Raw genomic sequence first — 21,272 nt, forward strand, 5'->3', positions numbered from 1 at the left:
TAAGGTGGAGGGCCAGAGAAAAAGAGGAAGACCCCCAACGAGATGGATTGGCCAAGTGGCAGCATCGATGGACTCAAGCGTGGCAACCGTAGTGAGGTTGGCCCAGGTTCGGGCAATGTTTCGTTCTGCTGTGCATAGGTTTGCTATGGTTCGGTACTGACTTGATGGCACCTAACAACAACAACAGAGACTGGTTAGGATATTATCAGTGTCTGGTTTAAGGTAATGCACAAAACAAGAGAATAGGAGGAATTTTGGAGACACCTTGCAGGTAGAATTGAAAGAGAGTGTGCCTATTGGATATGTGTGATGTGGGAAGAGAAGAGTCAAGTATGAGACTCAGATTTCTGGTTGGTGATAAGGTGAAAGGATGAGGTGCCTTTGGGATGTGTGGGCTTCGAAATGCTTGTGAGGCAACCACCTGGAGATGTTTAGCAGGAAGTAAGATATTTGAGTATTGCCAGTGGAGGTCTGGGTTGCTGTAGTAAATGGGTTTACTCAGGGAGGATCAAAAGTTGTTGCTCTAGGGTCAATTTTGACTCCTGGTGACTCCATGTGTCGTTGTTGTTGTCCAGTTGGTGCAGTCCAATGGTTCTGATGCATAGCGACCCTATGCATAGCAGAATGAAATACTGCCCTGTTCTGCTGTGTCGTCGAGTTGGTTCCGATCCATAGCGACCCTGTACAGGGTTTCTGAGGCTGTAAATCTTTACGGGAGCAGAAAGCCTCATTTTCCTCTCGCGGAGTGGCTGGTAGTTTCGAACTGCTGACCTTAAGGTTCGCAGCCCGATTCGTAACCACTACACTATCAGAGCTTCTTGCCCTATTCTGCACCATCCTCATAATTGTTGTTAAGCTTGAGCCCATTGCTACTGCCACTGTGCCAATCCATCTCATTAGGGGTCTTTCTTTTTTTTTTTTTCCACTGATTTTCCTTCCACTTTACCAAATACAATGTCCTACTCCGGTGACTGGTCACTCCTGATAATGTGTCTGAAGTATGAGAGACAAAGTCTCACCATCCTGGTTTCTAAGGAGCATTCTGGCTGTACTTCTAACACAGATTGGTTTGTTCTTCTGGCAGTGCATGGCACTTTCAATATTCTTTTCCAACACTACAACTCAAATGTATCAATTATTCTTTACTCTTCCTTATTCATTGTCCAACTCTCACATGCATATGTGATGATTGAAAATACCATGTCTTGGGTCAGGTGCATCTTAGTCCTCAAACTGGTATCTTTGCTCTTGAACATTTTAAAGAGGTCTTGTACAGTTGATTTGCCTAATGTGATACTTAGTCTGATTTCTTGACTGTTGCTTCCAATGAGTGTTGATAGTGGATCCAAGCAAAAAGAAGTCTTTAACAATGTCAGCTTTTTCTCCATTTATCATGCTGTTGTTTATTGGTTCAGTTACAAACTAGAAATGCTCCATAGGATGTTCTTGGCAGTAGTTTTTACAGAAACAGATCATTAGGCCATTTTTCCATGGTGCCACTGGGTGGGTTTGAACTGCCAACCTTTAGGCTAGTTGTTGTTATTATTAAGTGCTGTCGAGTCAGTTCCTCTTCATAGAGACCCTGTACAGGGTTTCTGAGAAGCAGCTGGTGAGCTTGAACAACTGACATTGCAGTTCAAACTTACCTTGCAGCCAGTGCTTATCCTACACCACCACACCAGGACTCCTTTAGGTTAGTAGCTGAGTACAAACCATGCTACCCAGGGACCTTCACTCACAGAGGAAGTGGAGATTAAAAGGGAAGAAATTTAAGGCTCGGAGACTACCATCTCCTCTTTTCTTATCATTCCTAAATCCTACAGGGTAAATTGGGGCTTCCTTCACAAGTGGGGACCTGCTCTGGCCTCCTAGTCTATGATTCACCCTAGCCTTTGGCCTTGCTGACTGAGACTTGCTCATAGAAATGAACTTCCAGAGTGTGGAAAAGGGGTATCCACTTGTGACCTTGTAGCTTGGTTTCTTTTTGTCTGGAAAACTCTTCACCTAGATATCCCTCTAGTAATGTCCATTCCTTGCTTCCTTTAAATGTTTGCTCAGAAGTCACATTATCAGTGAGGGCTAGGTTAAATGATGTTACAAAGCCATGAAGTTGTAGGATCCGAAAGTGATTTTGTTTATACAGTAGCTGTGGATCACTTCCAGCTTCACTTAATACACCTTGATATAGTAGGGGTTTGCAAAAAAAAAAACCTTGCTGGCAGGGAATTTTTTGAGTTCTATGCATTTGTTTCATCATAACTCATGGTCTAGACAACCATGTAATAGACATGCGCTCAGCTGGCAGCTACTTCAGTCATTGTCACGCCCCTCTCCCTGAGCTCCCCACCTTGGTTCACAGTGTGTGAATGGGTTGGGACATGGAGGTTAGTGAATAGGGGCAGTATGGTCTTGTAAGTCTGCCCTAGAAGTGAGCTCTGGTTTGTTTTTACAGCTAGGCATTGTTACTCCTGACAGTTCTCTAGTCCTGCACAGTAGCAGGAAGGACTAAACTTGCTTGAGACCCTGACTGATAACCAGCTAGTTCTTACTCACTCCTGTCCTTTTCCTTGTTCTCTAATTGGGACCATTATAAGTGGTTTGTCTTTGTGGGTTTTTTGTTTGTTTGTTTGTTTATGTCACCTTAGAATTACCTATGCAGTTTGGGGATAAGAAGGAGAAGTCGTATATTTTACAGTATTCACTGCAGGACCTCCTTACCATGTGGTGTTAGTATTGTGTAGTTAGGTAGTGTTAAGTTGTTTTTAACTCATAGAGACTTCATGTGACAGAGTAGAACTGTCCAATAGGGCTTTCAATGCTGTACTCTTTGTAGGAGTCCTGGTGTGGTGCTGTAGGATAAGCACTTGACTGCCAACCGCAAAGTCAGTGGTTTAAACCCACCAGTTGCACCTTGGAAACTCTATACAGGGTTGCTATGAGTCAGAACTGACTCGATGGCACTTAAACAATCTTCATAGGGGCAGATTGCTAGGTCTTTCTTCCGTGGAGTGGTTAGGTGGATTCAAACAGCGAACTTTTTGATTAACAGTTGAGTGCTCAACCATTTAGCGTAACCATTGTACCAGGATGTGAAGGTGCTCTCTTTCATTTATATTTCTTACATAATTCTGTTTCTGGGACAAAACCACCTTCCACATTCATTGATGTCAAGAACATCTCAGTTTATAGTTATGAGAATATTCCTCAGCCCTGTGGCGCTGTAGGTTAAGCACTGGACCGCAAGGTTAGTTTGAACGTTAAGTTTGGGGGTTTAAATCACCAATCACTCCTCAGAAACTCTATACAGGGTCACTATGATTTAGAACTGATGCTATGGAGCTTAACAACAACAACAACCCTACCTTGGAGTCCTGGTGTGGCACTGAAGGATAAGCACTGGACTGCAAGGTTGGTTTGAACCACAAGGTCAGTGGTTCAAACCCACCAGCTGTTCCTTGGAAACCCTATATAGGGTCTTTATGAGTTGGAACCAACTCGACGGCACTTAACAACAACAACAACCCTACCTTACCTCTGTAAGTAAGTCCTGGTGTAGAGCTGTAGGATAAGTATCAGTCTGCTACCTGAAAGGAACAGAACTGACTTGATGGCACTTAACAACAACAACTAACACTCTCTCTTACTAAGACAAGAATGGGACCATCAGCTATGTCCTTCTCCATCAGGTGTATGGGAGAAATAACGGGTGATCTCAGTGCTGTTCCTTCTGTGAGAGTTCAACAATGGTTATGGCAACCAATCTGAGAGGAGACATTTTCAGTCACAGTTATTCAACCTGAGGAGGCTGTCAGCTCCTTTTGCTTTAGGTGTTGCCAAGTAAAGTAGCTTTTTATCAGTTAGGAATGTGTGCTCCTGTCTGCAGACTAGAAGAAAGCTTGAAGGTCCTCCTGTGGAGACTGCTCCTCTGAGGTTTTAGTTTTTGTTGTTGTTATTGTATTTAATTTAAGGAAGCCAGGGTCAAGCAAAGGCTGAGGCAGCAGAAAAATTTATTTATAGAGCTTATGTTATGAAAAACAGACTCAGGGAATGAGCAGCCTTTCTCTTTTGGGATGGCAGTTTCAGTGGCTATTAATTATGAAATAATCTAAAGAGGGAAGGGGCCTTAGTCTGATTCCTATTTGACTTCTCATTTCATGCTCACAGATGGTGGGCCCTGGGTCAGGGCTAAAGATGATTTTTGACTTCATGGCACAATTGTCAAATATCTTGTACAAGGTTGCAGGGTGTGATGAGTGCAGCCCTCAAAATGTCCTGATCCTTTCCATTCCATTTGTTCCTCTTGTTGAACAGTCCCAGAGAAAACATTAGAGTATGAAAATGACAAACGAGAGGGAGGCATACATTGTGGCATATTGGAACATCAGTGATGGATAGAACTATGAGCTAGTATCATTTAAAGAGGTTTTATTATTGTTTCAAGAAGTATTTATAGAATAAACTATTTTTTTTTGTTTATGAAATAGCAGATTATTCTAGCCCATATCAATCATCCAATGAATTACTACTAATCTTTGCTTGAGATTTGTTTTTATGCTATAAAACTAAATGTTGTAATAAATTAAACCAACAGAATAGCAAGTACAAGCTTCCTTTTCCTCATCTTCTCTTTCTCCCTCCCCAATACTGTCATTACCCAACGTTCCAGGGTAATGGTCCAGTCAGTGGACTTGGGAGGAGTTTGCAGTGATTTGAAGTCTTCTGAGCCTGGAGTGGGATTTAATCTGGGTCGCAATGGGGTAAACTTTGGTCTAGAAGAAGTGAGTGGGAGAGCTTTTGCAGAAAAGGGAGTGTATAAGCAAAAAGAGAGCTGGGAAGCAGATAATTGATGTTGGCGATAGTGAGTGGTGGAGAACAGTGGAAATGAAGCTGGAAAGTTAATTGGACCAGACAGAGGCTGTAGCTTTGGATGCAGTTTAAGAGAGGAGGATGTGCCTCCGTGATTCTCTACTTTGGGCTCAAGTCTATCCAGATCTAGATAAACTCTCTAGTTCATCTCAGTTATCAGATGGAAAGTAACAGAGAAAACTGGATCCCAGAATGAACATGAGGACATTCAGTAAGAGTAAACAGGAGAAGCCCAGGAAGAAGCAAATTTAGAATAAAATGGATAAAAAAATCCATCTACTGTTAATGAGAGGCCTAGTGTGGTGCTGTGGGATAAAGCACTGGACTGCAAGGTTGGTTTGAACTGCAAGGTTGGAGGTTCAAACCCACCAGCTGCTCCTTGGAAACCCTATACAAAGTCTCTATGAGTCAGAACTAACTTGAAGGCACTTACCAACAACATATTAGAAAGAGGCATTGTCTTTCCCTCCACAATATCTGTTCTTCTTTTCTTGGTATTGATCTTGCTCTTGTTTTATGTGTTAAAGTATCCCAGTTTTAATTTAAAAATTGCAATATTTATCATAATATTCTCAAATGCCACAATCACCAAAAAAAACTTCCATACAGAGGAAGGATGTGCTAGTTAGAAAGGTTTTACTCAGTTTAATTTGCTAAATTAACACTTAGTGAAAAGTCAGATTAATATTGGTGAAGATTAGATAGAATGAGTAGTTTCCTTTGAGCTTAGCTGATGACTGAAAGATGACTTTTATAAATTTAAAGAGTTTGGACCAGCTATTAAGTGTGCAGTAACCAGCTAAGTTGGTATCCAATGAGTCCTCAATACTGAGCTCCCTCTGTAACTTACTCAACTCCTCATCTTCAGGGATTTTGAAGGATGTATTAGGGAATTTTTTAAATTCTGAAAACATTATCACTTAAAATTTGCAAGCTCTCTTGAAAGAAAGCAAATCTCATGTACAAAAAATATGGAATCATTAACTTAGAATAAATACAAGAAACACCCTCATATTGTCTTGGGGCTAGAATACATTCTGGGGTTGCCATCTTTTTTTGCTCACAACCATACGGCTACCCACCCGCATTGCCAGCAAGTTGATTCTGGCTCACTGCAAACTCTGAAAGACTAAGGCGAACAGCCCATAGGACTTCCAAGGTTGTAATCTTTGTGGATGAAGACTACCATAGTTCCCCCGTCAAAGCAGCTGGTGGGTTCAAACCACTGATCTTTCAGTTAGCAGCCATGTGCTTTAACACAGCGCCACCAGTGCTCACCTAATTAGAGGACTGGAAACCTTCATTAGTTCATTCTCCTGGCATTGTGAAGGCAGCGGTGGATAAGTAACATGGTTAGGAAGTTCTAGTTTAGACACAGAGCCTCAAAGATGCTGGGGTCAAGACTGACAGTGAAATCACACCAACCTAGACACATTTGCCCCTCCTGGTTCTGGCCACCAAGCTTCTTCTGTATTCTACCTTCATGTTAAGGGAATCAGAACTGCACCTTTCCTGGTAAGGCAGTCCCTGGGCTGCAAATGAGATCCATTCCTAAGTGTGTCTTTAAGTGGATTTTGTAGGTCGTTGGAACAGGTGCATATGGTTCTTATTTAGCCTTGCTTCAGTGCAAGAAAAGGCTCAAAGGCTTTTCAATGATTTAAAAGCTACAAGTGCAGCCAGTGAAGGTGATTGTGAGGAAAAAGTTGGCGCTAGTGGGGATTGGTTCAATCGGTTCAAAGTGAGGGCAAATTTACATTACATTAAAAGGCAAGTACATTCTGTACCCAGGGACTGCCTGTATTTGACTTCTAAAAAAACGCTTATCAGCCTATTCTCAGATCCTTAAAAAAAAAAAAAGTAGAAGGACATTGTTGGTTTTAGAAGTCCTTTGACCTTGGGAAAGCCACCCACCTACAGAGTTTTCACATGCTTACATAACTTCAGGTTGTGTGGGGTGAAACCACTAGGGACTATGAAATGGCACTTTGAAAACTGTGAAGTTCTAGGTCTATAAAAAGGCTCATACCAAATATGAGTATTTTTGGTAGAATTTAAAAAGCCATTAAAGGGAAATACCAGTTAAGGCATTTGGAAGACTGCAAAAAATATCCTGCACTTCTCATGGGCCCAGCCCACCTATCATATATCTGTGGCCTGAGCAACTTTTGAGGGAAAAAGATGGAAGAGTTAATAGTAAAGTATGGAGGAAGGAAAAGGAGAAAAAGAAGCTCAATCAGTGCTCTGCAACTTGACTGCACATCATGTTAGAGACTGGGCAATTATTTGGTTAATTTGATGGTTGTAGGCAATTATTTGGTTAATTTGATGGTTCCTAAGATGATAATAAGGGGAAAACATTAGCTTTGGGACATGATTTGCCCAGATTGACCATCTAGAATGATCTAATTATCGTGCTAACCAGCAAATCCTCATTTCACTTGAGGCTATAGAAAGTTATAGCTGGTTTTATATCACTAGGAGCAATGCTTAAAAATACATAGTATATTTCTGGTTTAGTGCTGGAGGAGATTTTTAGTTTTTAGGGAGTTCGATTTATAGAGAATCCCCACATCAAATGTCTAGACTCTCTAGGCCCTTTTGTTTCTCCATATGAGCATGTATATTTTTTATGTCATCCATGCATGTAGCTATGGATTGTTTAGCACTACCATATATTTTAAACCTTCCCCTCTTCCTCCATTTCATTAGCAGTGGGAGGAAGATTACAGCCTACAATCATAGTCTTCATAAAAAAAAAAGAAAAGAAAAGGAAATTGGTGGCTCCTTTCTTATTTATTCATCATCTTTGACTTCCTAAATTTTCCAAATTACCTTCTGGGTTGTGCTTGCCAGGGTGGTTAGCAGTCTATTGATGTGGGACTCCATTTCCTGCTCCCTGGATCTTCTAACTGGACTGCCACATTGCTTTGTTTAAAGGAAACCTCTTATAGCAGCCCAGCTAAGAGTACTGAGGAGCCTGACAGACACAAAACTCAGACTCACTGCAGCTACAGGCTCTCTGATGTTAAAACGGCTTCCTGTTCTTCTAAGGGTCCAGGCAAACACAGAGAAAAACAGCAACACAAAGTAACAATAACGGCAACAATAACAGCAGTGTATCATTCTCAGGGCAAAAGGGTTTCAAATATAGCAGCACAACAAAAGAACAAGGACATGACCACATTCAATAGACTTCTGCTAACCTGGATTGAGACCTGGTTAACCAGTATGATGAGACCTGAAGACTCCTGGGCCCAGGGGCAGGGACATGGCCACAGAGGACTAGAATGGAGTGTGAAATATCCAGCTGATATAAAGAGAGGGGGGATGCACAAGAACACCCACACTTGCAGATAGTATCCATCTGACCTGGCATCAATGGCTGGATGATCAGAGAACATGACTAGAGGAAGAAAGAAGAGGGAAAAAAAAAAAAAGGAGTAACCCGCTGTAAGTGGATGAACTTGACCTAGGCTTGTGGATGCAGTATGAAAAGGAGCGGACAAATCTCTTCAGTGAGGATCATTCCCACCCCCTTGGTACAGAGGGTTTACAGGGATGGGGAACTTAGACATAGGCTACCCAAAATGGGGAGACTACAAAGGTAATAAGTGACTGGCTTACAAACTTTCAATAGGGAACCTAGCTCCAGAGGATACAGGGAAAGGTAGAACTCTCCACTGAATTGTTTCAAACCTGTCTGGATGGGGTTAATAAAAGGTGAGGAGGGGGGAGGACTCCTGTGGTTCAATAGGGAATGATTGCTATCAGGTCTGACAGTGAGTGTTGGAAAGGTAAATGTAAATGTTTGGTAACAAAAGGAGGGGAGCAGCTGATTTTGCAGTCCAGGAGTGGAGGTCCCTGGAACTATCAAGGGAGAAAAGCAAAGAGACTGTGTCTGGAGAGGCAGTGACACTAGGGATGGAGTCAATGATGTGGACAGAAGGAGGGGCTGGGGACTCTGGACTCAGGGAGGGAGAGGGGTTGTGTGCTGGCGGCCGGTGGGCAGGAGTGTGGGATGTACCGTTTGGGTGTTTGATGATGCATGCAAGAGATTGTGGTCATTGCAATGAAACAAAGTAAGATAGGGTGAATGTAAAGATAATGTTCACCCATGTAAACTAACACATAATTCACAATAAAAACTTAAAAAAAAAAAAAGAACAAGGACAAAGTGCTTTTTGTCACCATAGAGAATTCTCTGCCCAAACTCTCTTCTACTTGGAAAGAATGAAGAGATGTTTGAAGGCTGAAATTATAAATAAAAAAAAGATTTAGGAAATATGACTCTAGTTTCATGTTGGTACCTGCTATTCCTTGGTGGGGAAGAGAAGTGCACATATACGTGTTCACTCGATTATAGGAAGAAAACCTTTTGCCAGTGAAAGTGTGGCACGCTTGGAAAGGTTATGTAGGCTTCCCTTCCAAACAAAATGACAGTTTCATAGAGGGGAATTTGTTTATTTTGACAGGACAATAGTAACAGTGTTCTCATTTCCGTTGTATTCTTGCTTTAGCTTGTTGTTGTTGTTAAGTGCCATCAAGTTGGTTCTGACTCATAGCGACCCTGTATAGGGTTTCCAAGCTGGTGGATTTGAACTGCTGACCTTGTGGTTTTCAGTGCAGTGCTGATCCTACAGCGTAACACCAGTAACCCCTACTTTAGATTACTCTCCTTTAATAATGTAAATCTTCTCCATACAAGGAGGACTGATTAAAAAATTATATTAGAAAGACTGTAGATCTCAAACTGGGTAGATCTGGGATTTAAATTCAAATTCGGGTCACTCAAATAAAAGATCAATAAGATTTTTAGTCTGAAGCAGTCTGTTTTTATAGTACCCCACTGCTGTCTAGTTGATTCTGATTCATAGTGAACCCATAGGACAAAGTAGAACTGCCCCATAGGGTTTCCAAGGCTGGAAATCTTTATGGAAACAGACAGTCACATGTTTCTCCTGCAGAATGACTGATGGGTTTAAACCTCTGACGTTTTGATTAGCAGTATAGCATTTTAACTTAACACTGTATACCAGGACTCCTTTTTTTATTTGTATCATTGTTGTGATTGTTCAGTCAGCTATCCTGTATAGAATTTTTGAGGAACAGTTGTTGAGTTTGAGCTCCAGATCTTGTGGTTCAAACTGACACTGTGGTCCCATGTGTTAGCCCACAGCGCCACACCATATGTCCTTTTTATACCATAGCAATGTTAAGGACCTCCAAATCACCCAAAGGGCTTGTTAGAACACAGATTTGGGGCCTCATTCTTAGTTTTTGATTCAGTAGGGTTGTTGTGTGCTGTTCAGTAGTCATAGGGACTCTATGTGACAGAGTAGAATTGCTCTATAGGATACCAAACCAAAAAACTCACTGCCACTGAGTTGATTGTTACTTTGTTGTTGTTAGACTCCAGTTCAATAGCCACCCAATACACAGCAAAACGAAGCAATGCCGAATCCTGTGTCATGCTCATGGTTGTTGTTATGTTTGAGCCCACTGCTGCTGCCACTGTTGGGGGCTTTCCTCTTTTTTGTTGACCCTCCACTTTACCAATCGTAATGTTCTTCTCCAACAACCTGTCCAAAGTCTGAGAGACAAAGTCTTGCCACCCTTACTTCTCAGGAGGATTTGGGTTATAACTCTTCCAAGACAGAAATATTTGCTCTTCTGGAAGCCCATGATACTTTCAATATTTTCACCAAACCATAATTCAAAAGCATCAATTCTTGTACAGTCTTCCTTATTCATTGTCCAACTTTCTTAAGTATATGAGGCTATTGAAAATACTATGGCTTGTATCTGGGGCATCATAGTCCTCAAAGTGACATATTGCTCTTTAACACTTTAAAGCAGTCTTGTACAGCAGATTTGCCTAATGTAGTATGTCATCTAACTTCTTAACTGCTACTTCCTTGAGCATTGATTTTTGATATAAGCAAAATGAAGTCTTTGACAACTTCAATCTTTCTTCCATTTATCATAATGCTTTCTATTGGTCTAGTTCTGATAATTTTTGTTTCCTTTACATTGGGTGCAATCCATACTGAAGGCTGTAGTCTCTGATCTTCATCAGTTAGTATTTCAAGTCCTCTTTGCTTACAGCAAACAAGGTTGTGTCATCTGCGTATCACAAGTTGCTAATGAGTCTTCGAATCTTGATGCATTCTTCTTCATATAATCTAGTTTCTCAGATTATTTGCTCAGTGTACAGATTGAATAAATATGTTGAAAAGCTACAACACTGGTACACACCTTTCCTGATCTTAAATTATCTCCTTGTTTTCAGTATCCTCTTGTTCTGTTCCAACTCTTGGTCCATATACAGGTTCTTCATGAGCACAATTAAGTGTTCTGAAATTCCCATTCTTTTCAATGTTATCCATCGTTTGTAATGATCATCAAATGCCTTTGAATTGTCAATAAAGCACAAGTAAACATCTTTCTGTTATTGTCTGCTTTCAGCCAAGTTCCACTTGTCGCCAGCAATGATATTCCTCATTCCACATTCTCTTCTGAATCTGGCTTGCATTTCTGGCAGTTCTTCATTGACATATTGCTACAACAATTTTTGAATTATTTTCAGCAAAATTGTACTTGCATGTGATATTGTTTGATGATTTCTGCATTCTGTTGTATAGCCTTTCTTTGGAATGGCACCAATATGGATCTCGTCAAATTGGTTGTCTAGGTAGCTGTCTTCCAAATTTCTTGGTGTTGATGAGTACCTCCAGTACTGCATCAGTTTGTTTATTTCAATTGGTATTTCGTGAGTTCTTGGAGCCTTGTTTTTCACCAATGCCTTAAGTGCGTCCTTTAATACCATTGGTTCTTGGTCATATGTTACCTCTTCAAATGGCTGAACATCAACTGATTCTTTTTGGTATAGTAACTGTGCATTCATTCCATCTTCTTTTGATGCTTACTGAGTCATTCAAATATTTTGCCCATAGAATTCTTCAGTATTGTAACCCAAGGCTTGAATTTTTTCTTGTGGCTTGAGAAATGCTAAGGGTGTTTATCCATTTTGTTTTCCTAAGTCCAGGTCTTTGCATATGTTGTTATAGTACTTCGTCTTGTAATGAGAGTTGCCCTTTGACATTTTCAGTTCAGCTCATTTACTTCCATTTGCTTAGCTTCTCTACAGTCAAGAACAAGTTTCAGGGTCTTTTCTGATAGCGATTTTTGTCTTTTCTTTCCTTCCTGTCTTTTTAATGACCTTTTGCTTTTTCCGCAACTCCTCGGATCTTCAGTCATTAATGTCTAATGAATCTATCCTTGAGATAGTCTCTAAATTCAAGTGGGATATATTCAAGGTCATATTTTGGAGTAGTTACATTTTTTTCAGTTTAACCCTGTACTTGCATATGAACAATTGACTGTTTTACAGTTTGCCTCTGGCCTTGTTTTCACTGATGATATTGAGCATCTCCCTTATCTCTTCCCACAGATGTAGTCAATTTGATTCCTATGTTCCATTTATTGAGGTCTTCAAGTATAACTGCTGTTTATGTTGCTGAAAAGGGGTATTTGCAATTAATAAGTCATTGGTCTTGCAAAATTCCATCATGTGATCTCTAGTAATAATTTCTATCACCACGACCATATTTTCCAATGACCAATCCTACCTCTTTGTCTTAATTTTTGCATTCCAATACCAGTAATTATCAATACATTTTGATTGCATGCTTGATCACTTTTTGACTGAAAAAGTCGGTAAAATTCAATTACATTATCACTGGATTAAATTGTTGGTACGTAAATTTAAATAATAATGGTTTTAACTGGTCTTTTTTTGTAGGCGTATGGATATCACAAATAACATTATGCTTCATGATAAATCTTTTTTTTTTTTTTAAGTTTTTATTGTGAATTGAGTGATGGTTTACACGGGAGAACATTGGTTTTACACCCATTCTTGCATTGCAATGATTACAATATCCTCTGTGTATCATTATTCAACAAGATTTGCTTCTATTCCCTCTGTTATTTATTTATTTTTGGGAGGCCATACATAAGAACACTCAGGAATATATAATTATTTAAACAACCAAAGGGCACATTCTGCAAGCCTGCCTCCTGGCCACCAACACGTGGCTGCCAGCACACAGCCTTTCTCTTTCCATGAGTCTAGAGTCCTCAGCTGCACTATTCCTCCATGCCCTCATCTCTGTCTCCATCTCTGGTGTCACTGCTTCTCTGGATAGGGTCCAACATTCCACTCCTGCTCTTCTCCTTGATGGTCCTAGGGCCCCCTGTTCCTAGACTGTAAAATTAATGTCTTTCCTCTTTTTGTTACAAAATTTCTACCTTTATAGTTGTGACAGTTGCAATTAGTCATGATAACAATTACTCACCATTGAGTCATAAGAATCTTATCCCCATCTCTTTTCACCAGACCTGTCTAGACAAGATGAATACTATTCAGTGGGTATTCTACCTCCTCCTGCACACTCTGAAACTAAACTCTCTCTTGAAAATTTGTAAGCCAGTCACTTTGTGCCTTTATAGTTCCCCGCCCCATTTTAGGTAGCCAATGTCTAAGTTACCTGATCCTATCAACCCTGTATACAGAGGGGATAGGATTGATCCTGTCAGTTGGTATTTTGATCTACTACATCCATAAGTATTGGTCAAGTTCATCAAATTGTAGCAATTAACACTTGCTTCCTTTGTCAAAAATCTTTTTAAAAAATCTTCCTCTAGTCGCGTTCTGATCATCAAGCCATTGAAGCTAGGTTGAATGGGTACTATCTACAAGATTGTGTGTCTCTCCTCACTTCATATTAGCTGGATGCTTTGCTCTCAGCTCTAGTTCTCTTTGACTATGTTCTTGGGCTCAGGAGTCCACAGGTCTCACCACACTTCGGACACTTTGGACCAACCAGCCCTTCCTCTTGTCACTCTCATCTCCAGGTTGATGGGAGTCTATGGAACATGATTAAACTCAGCCCATTTCTTCATTGCTGCCTTTCCCCTCTTCCATTCACCAAGAGACTAACATGGTTGCCAGCAAGCTTATATGCTTGCTCATGTGTTCTCTTTGAGTTTCAGTCTTGGAGGGGGGTTTGTCCTTTAGGGACATGATTGCTTGCCTTGATGGCTCTCTGGGGAACAACTTGCTTGTTCTTATCAATCAGACTGCCATTTTTGTTTTGGATTTTTCCTGCTGGTCTTTCTTCCAAGAAGTATTTTCTGTTCCTCTAGCTGTTCCAGGCTGGTCTGTCAAGATAGATCTTAAAATGATCCTTTAGATAGTAAATGTGACACCATTTCTCTTCAGTTTGCCATTCCTAGCGTAGTATGACCACTAACTAAATGACCAGCTCACTAATGCCTAGAATATTGATCTTTATACGTTCCATTTCCTTTTTAATGACTGCCAATTTTCCTTGGTTCATAGTTCATACATTCATGTTCCAATTATTAATGGATGTTTGCAGCTATTTTTCCTCATTTTGAGTTGTGTCCTATCAGCAAATGAAAGTCCTGAATGCTTGTTCCAACCACATCATGAACATCAACTCTTTATTGAGAAGGCAGCTCTTCCCCAGTTGAATTTTGAATACCTTCCAACTTGAGAAGCTCGTCTTCCAATACTGTATCAGACAATGGTCTGCTGCTATTCATAAGGTTTTCAGTGGCTAACTTTTCAGAAGTGGCCCACCTCTCCTTCTTCCTAGTAAGTTTTTGTCTAGACGTTCCAAATGAAACCTGTCCACCCTGGGTAAACCTCCTGGTATTTAAAATACTGGTGAGATAACTTCCTGGTGTGACACTGTAAGATAAGCATTGGACTGCAATCCACAAGGTCGGTAGGTCAAACTACCAGCTGCTCCTTGGAAGCCCTATACAGTGTTGCTATGAATTGAACTGACTTGATGGAACTTAACCACAATACCTTCCAGCATCAGAGCAATACACAAAACATAGTATGAGACACTAACAGATGCGTGGTGGATTCTGTCTTATATTGACCTTATCTAGGGTTTCTGTAAATCCTTATTTTTCCCAAGCCCAATACCTATCCCACAGTGCCATGAGAGCTGCTTATGATAGGAACCCCAAATGAGCATTTCTAACAAGTTTCCAGATGAGGCTGGAATTACACTTAAAAAGGATTGATTAGGCAGAACTAGCTAAAACATCTAAAAACCTGCCCTGATTAGTGTAAAATCTGGTGCAAAGTGACAAGTTGAGCTTTGATCAAATATTTGCTTGTTGAACTTAACAAGGAGATGGGTATGTGCTGGTCAAGCTGATGGATTCAGCCCATATCTGAGTTCTAATTATAAAAGACATTGTTGGGGAAATGATTCTTTTATACAGCCTGAAGGAAAAATGTTCAGGGGTTTGGAGAATGGCATATATATTATCAATTTGCACAAACATTTTATGTAGACCTCATGCTATAGACTACTTATATTTATCCTGATTTTCTCCTCACCATTCTGAGTTATTTGAATCTATATATAGTTTATTTATACAGAGAGTTTTGTTTGAGAATGTTATACTCTTGTGCTACTGTTAGGAAAAACCTTGGGGTTTATTGTTCCTAAGATGCCTCTTCAGTCAACAGAAAATCACGCTGCACTAGATCTCAAGAATTTTAAGACATTTAGCTCTGATAAAGGTAACACCCACCACTTTCTGCCATACTTTGGTGACAATGTGTGTTACTATGATGCTGGACACTGTGCCATCAATATTTCAAGTACCATCAGGGTCAGCAATGGTGGATGTGTTCCAACGGAGCTTCCAGACTAAGACAGACTAAGAAGAAAGGCCTCGTGGTCTCCTTCTGAAAATTGTTGCTGTTAAGTGTTGTTGAGTCAGTTCTGACTCATACAGACCCTGTGCAGGATTTCCGAGGTTTTGAATCTTCGTGGGAACAGAATGTCTCATCTTTCTCCTGTGAAATGGCTGGTGGGCTCCAACTTTGGACTTTGTGGTTAACAGTCCGGTGCTGATCCTACAAAACCACCACACTCCCGTCTGAAAATTGCTGTTGTTATTAAGTGCCATCTAGTTGGTTCCAACTCATAGCGACTCTGTATACGGTTTCCAAGGTTTTAAATCTTTGTGGGAGCAGAAAGCTTCATCTAGCTCCTATGAAGTGGCTGGCAAGCTAGAACTTTGTGATCCACAGTCCAGTGCTTATCGTTTGGAGCCGCCACGTTCCCATCTGAAAATCAAGCCAATGAAGGTATTATGGAGCACAACAGAATGTGGTCTGACTTGCTTTCTTGTCATCAGGAGGGATCAATCCCTGGAGGATGATTAGTACGGTGAAGTAAAGGGCCAGCAGGTATGAAGGACACCCTCGCTGAGATGGAGGGGTACACTCTGACGCTGTTTACCATGAGAGTGCTGCAGGACGAGGTAACATCTTCTTCTGTGTGCATAAGGTTGCTATGAGTCCGAGTTGACTTGATAGCAGCTATTTATGGTAGCTATCTGTGTAGGTATGCATCTATCAGTGTAACGGAGTTCTGGCGTGGCACCATGCGTTAATGTGCTGGACTGCAAACTCATTTCAACTGTAAGGTCGGTGGTTCAAGCTCACCAGCTGCTCTTTGGAAACCCTATGCAGGGTTGCTATGGGTTGGAACCTACTTGACAGCACTTAACAATAGCAGCAGCAGCAATCAGTGTAACACAGGAGGTGGTGAATATGCACAGAATCTAGCCCTATAGTCATATCTAGGGTGAGAGGAGTGCAAGAGAGCTAAGAGGTCATCTCTTTAATTCAACTCCTTTTCCAGATCAGTAAAGCCAGCCCAGAGAGTTTGAAGGAGGTATCTGACTCCATGGTCACTGCACAGTTTTAATGCGGCCAACTGCTGATGGGTTGGGTGGAGGGGGAACTGCAGGATCCAGCACTGTTTCCTCCTATTGCATTTGCTTGTGTTGGTATCCCATTTGATGTGTGCCAAGCCTTGGCAGACTCATGTGTGGAGGCAGGGAAGTCAGGTTCTGAGAAGAGGAGGACATCATCGGATCTGGCAGCTAAAACATGAAACCACCATCCCTCGGATTTCATAGTCTGTAGTCTCATTGGGATGCTAGCCAACTCGTTGTCTGCTGTTGAGTGTGGGTGAGAAAGTGGGAGGAAAGAACTGGGTGACGAGAGAGTGGGAGGACAAAGAGATACCACGAGGAGTGGAAAATTTGTTGAAGGGAGTAACACGCAAGAGTCCCAATTTAAAGTGTACAACTTGAAGTACCCTCCTATCTACAGCAGGTCAGATACTTTATGAGTTGTCTTTTAAGCCCGGCAATCCTACGCTAGTTGGGTCTGTTGGCTTTCAGGTGTCTCCTCCTTTCTCCCCCCACCTTGTACTGCAGGTGAACCATCCCATAGGGCATGTTGCCCAGACTGCTAGGTTTTGCCCAGTGAAGTCACTGGAAGAATGGAAGTTGAAGGGAAGGGAGAAGACAGACTGTTTCCCTTCCTACTTCTGAACCTCACTTAGTTGGCTGCTATAGCAGCAGCTACCAGACAACCCCTCAGAGGTCCAGCTTCATCAGGACCCTCGGTGTCCATAATCCCACCTGCTCCTTTTGTCTTCCACTCCCATCCTGGGGTGGCTTCCTCTCTATCTCACCTCCTCCTTCATCTGTGGAAATAATTCCTTGCATTGAGTTCTTTCTATTGCAAATACTTAAAAGTAATTTCTGTTTTACTAGTTAGATCCTGGCTGCTATAAGTTAGAATGATTGTTTCTAGTGAGCTGATGAGGAAACTGGGGCTAATATAGGTTAAACAGTTAGTTCAAATTTCTTGCAAAAAGGAAAGAATGAAATACAAGACTACAGAGATCAGGATGTTAATATTATGTGGTCTTTCAGAAGGAGTTTGAGAGAATTGGAAAAAGAAAGAACGAGAAGGGATATTTTCATCTATGAGAATGTGGTAATGGTATGAAAACATTGCTCAGCCCTCCAGAAATGAGGTGGTCTGTTGTAGAGTATGTGTGTGTGCCCAGTGTTCTGCAGCCAGAAATCTCAGTGAATCAAGTCTACTCACACTCTGGTTAGTCTTTTATTATTCCTCATTTTCTTGGTCGATTACAAGAGGGCACTTAGTTCCACTCATCCAGCTGCAGTTTGCAAAAATGTGGCTTGGGTCTCACTTTGGAACCCAGGTTGCTATAGAAACCTTTGATTGAGGTGGATGGATCATGAAGGTTTATTAATGAGATTTCCCCTTCTCTACCTCTGGACTCAGTCTGTGTGAGAATCCAAGAAAGGCTCGTTTGTTTTCATACCAAAGGCTAATTTCTCAGTCTGATTGTTTGGTGGCTGTCACGGATTGAATTGTGTCCCTCCAAAATATGTGTCAGTTTGGCCAGGCCACGATTCACAGTGGTTTGAGAGTCATAGAATGAAGTAATCTGGCAGTATTGATGTAATTATCCCACATGATGTGATCGGCCAGTCAGTGGTAAGGGGAATAGGATGGGATGCAACATTACTCAGGTCACAGTTCTGATGTAAGGGAAATTTCCCTGGGGTCTGGCCTGCATCATCTTTTATCTTATGTAGAGAGAAGCAAACAGAAAGAGAGAGAGGAACCTACTGCCACCAAGAAAAAAGAGCTTGGAGCAGAGTGTGTACTTTGGACCCGGGTCTCGGTCCTGAGGACCTCCTAGAACCAGGGGAAGATTAATGCCAAGAGACATGGAGATCTCCAAGGAACACTGGGTTCACAGATGTTGAAAGAAACCAAAGACCTTTCCCCACAGCTGACACAGAAGGTTTTTCCCTAGAGCTGGTGCCCTGAATTCAGATTTATAGCAAGGTCAGTAGTTCAGACTCACCAGTTGCTCCTCGGAAATCCTATACTAGGATGCTATGAGTTGGAACCAGCTTGATAGCATTTAACAACTGCAACAAACTGTGAGAGAATAAATTTCTGTTTGGTAAAGTTAAAGTCATCCACATGTGATATTTCTGTTAAACCAACACTAGATAACAAAGACAGTGCAGTGGGTAAGGCAGATGGTTCTCTCTCCAATCAACTCTATAAAACGGCTGGTCTTCAGGCACCAGAGAAGATTATATCCTTGAGTTGATTTAGGTATTACATCTTCAATACACATCTATCTTGAATTCATGTCTATTAGAGAGTCACCTGATATTTAAACATAGAGGAGAGTGGTTCTCTAAGTGTGGTCCCTGGACTAGCATCATCAACATCACCCAAGTATGTGTTAGAAATGCAAACAATTGGGCTTTACCCCATATCGCCTTAATCAGAAATTGAGTGGGCCCAGCAATCTTTGTATTAACAAGCCCGCCAGGTAATAATGATGCTGGCTCAAATGTGTAAACCAGAGTTCTAGGCTCTGTTGTAAGTTAGTGTTCCTCAAATTGGGGCCTATGGAGCCTCTATGGATTGTTGTTGTTGTTGTTAGGTGCCATCGAGTCAGTACCAAACCATAGCGACCTTATGCACAGCAGAATGAAACACTGCCCCATTCTGGGCCAACCTCACTACTGTTGCAACGTGTGAGTCCATCGATACTGCCACTTGGCTAATCCATCTCGTTGGGATCTTCCTCTTTTTCTCTGACCCTTCACCTTACCAAACATGATATCCTTCTCCAGCAACTAGTCCCTCCTGACAATAGGTCCAAAGTATGAGAGATGAAGTTTGGCCATCTTGGCCACCAAAGAGTACTCTGGCTGCATTTCTTCCAAAACAGATCTATTGGTTCTTTTGGCAGCCCATGGCACTTTCGATATTCTCCTCTAGCACCATAACTCAAAAGCATCAATTCTTTTATGGTCTTCCTTATTCACTGTCCAGCTTTCGCATGCATATGAGGTTATTGAAAATACCATGGCTTGGGTCAGGCACACATCTTCAAGCTGACATCTTTGCTCTTCAACACTTTTAAAAGGTCTTATGCAGCAGATTTGCCTAATGCAATACGTCCTTTGATTTCTTGACTGCTGCTTCCATAGCTGTTGATAGTTGATCCAAGAAGAATGAAGTCCTTTACAACTTCTATCTTTTCTCCATTGATAAGAATGCTGTTTATTGGTCCAGTGGTGAGGATTTTTGTTTTCTTTACATTGAGATGTAACTCATACCGAAGGCTGAGCTCTGATTTTTATCAGTAAATGTTTTAAGTTCTGTTCACTTTCAGCAAGTAAGGTTGTATCATCTGCATGTCGCAGGTTGTTAATGAGTGTTTGTCCAATTCTGATGCCACGTTTTTCTTCATAGAACCCAGCTTCTCGGATTATTAGCGCAGCATACAGGTTGAATAAGTATGGTGAAAGAATACAAACCTGTCACACACCTTTTTAAATTTTAAACCATTCAGTGTTCCCATGTCTTGATCCATGTACAGATTCCTCATGAGCACAATTATGTTGTCCAGCATACTCATACTTTGCAATGTTGTCCATAGCTTGTCATGATCCTCACAATCAAAAGCCTTTGCATAGTTAATAAAACACAGGTAAACATCCTTCTGATATTCTCTGCTTTCAGCCAAGATCTATTGGATGGACATCAGTAATGATATCCCTTGTTCCATGGCCTCTTTTGAATCCGGCTTGAACCTCTGGAAGTTAATGTATGATGATAGCCATTTCTGGATTACCCGTATTTAGCAAAACTTTACTCATGTGGGATATCAAAGAGATTGTCCAATGATTTCTGCATTCTAAAGGGTCACCTCTCTTTGGAATGGTCACAAATATGGATCTCTTCCAATCAGTTGGCCAGATAGTTGTCTTCCAAATTTCTTGGCAGAGATGAGTGAGTGCCTCCTGTGCCACCTCACTTTCTTGAAAGATTTCAATTTTTATTCCACCAATTCTTGGTGTCTTGTTCTTTGCCAATTCCTTCAATGCACCTTGGATTTCCTTCTTCAGTATCGTTGGCTTTTGATCATATGCTACCTCCTGAAACGGTTGAACATTAACCATATCCGTTTGGTACAGTGACTCTGTGTATTCCTTCCATCTTCTTTTGATGCTTTCTGCATCATTCAATAATTTCCCCAGAGAATCTTTCAATAACAAAAGTCAAGTCTTGAATTTTTTCTTCAATTCCCCCAGCTTGAGAAATGCTGAGTATGTTCTTCCTTTTTGGTTTTCTGAGTCAAGATTTTTGCACATTTTGTTGTGGTATTCAGCTTTATCTTCTCAAGCTGATCTTTAAAATTTTCTGTTCAGCTCTTGGATCTCTTCATTTCTTCCATTTGCTTTAGCATCTCTACACTGGAGAGCAAGTTTCAGTATCTTTTCTGACATCCATTTTGACCTTTTCCTTTTTGTCTTCTCAATGACTTTTTGCTTTCTTCCTGAATGATGTTCTTGATGTCATCCCACAAATCTTCTGGTCTTCAGTCTTTACTGTTTAATGTATCAAATCTGTTCTTCAG

The 21,272-nt window shown here is 41.1% G+C and overlaps 1 protein-coding gene across 1 annotated transcript in view; it reads right to left on the bottom strand.

Moving 5' to 3' along the window:
* The window catches only part of LOC102834461 (60S ribosomal protein L27-like), a 114,090-nt gene that overhangs the window by 85,233 nt on the left and 7,585 nt on the right, over positions 1–21,272 (bottom strand). The gene's annotated exons all lie outside the window — the stretch shown is intronic.

The sequence above is a fragment of the Chrysochloris asiatica genome, unplaced genomic scaffold, assembly GCF_000296735.1.
Source record: "Chrysochloris asiatica unplaced genomic scaffold, ChrAsi1.0 scaffold00094, whole genome shotgun sequence".
In the NCBI taxonomy this organism is placed as follows: domain Eukaryota; kingdom Metazoa; phylum Chordata; class Mammalia; order Afrosoricida; family Chrysochloridae; genus Chrysochloris; species Chrysochloris asiatica.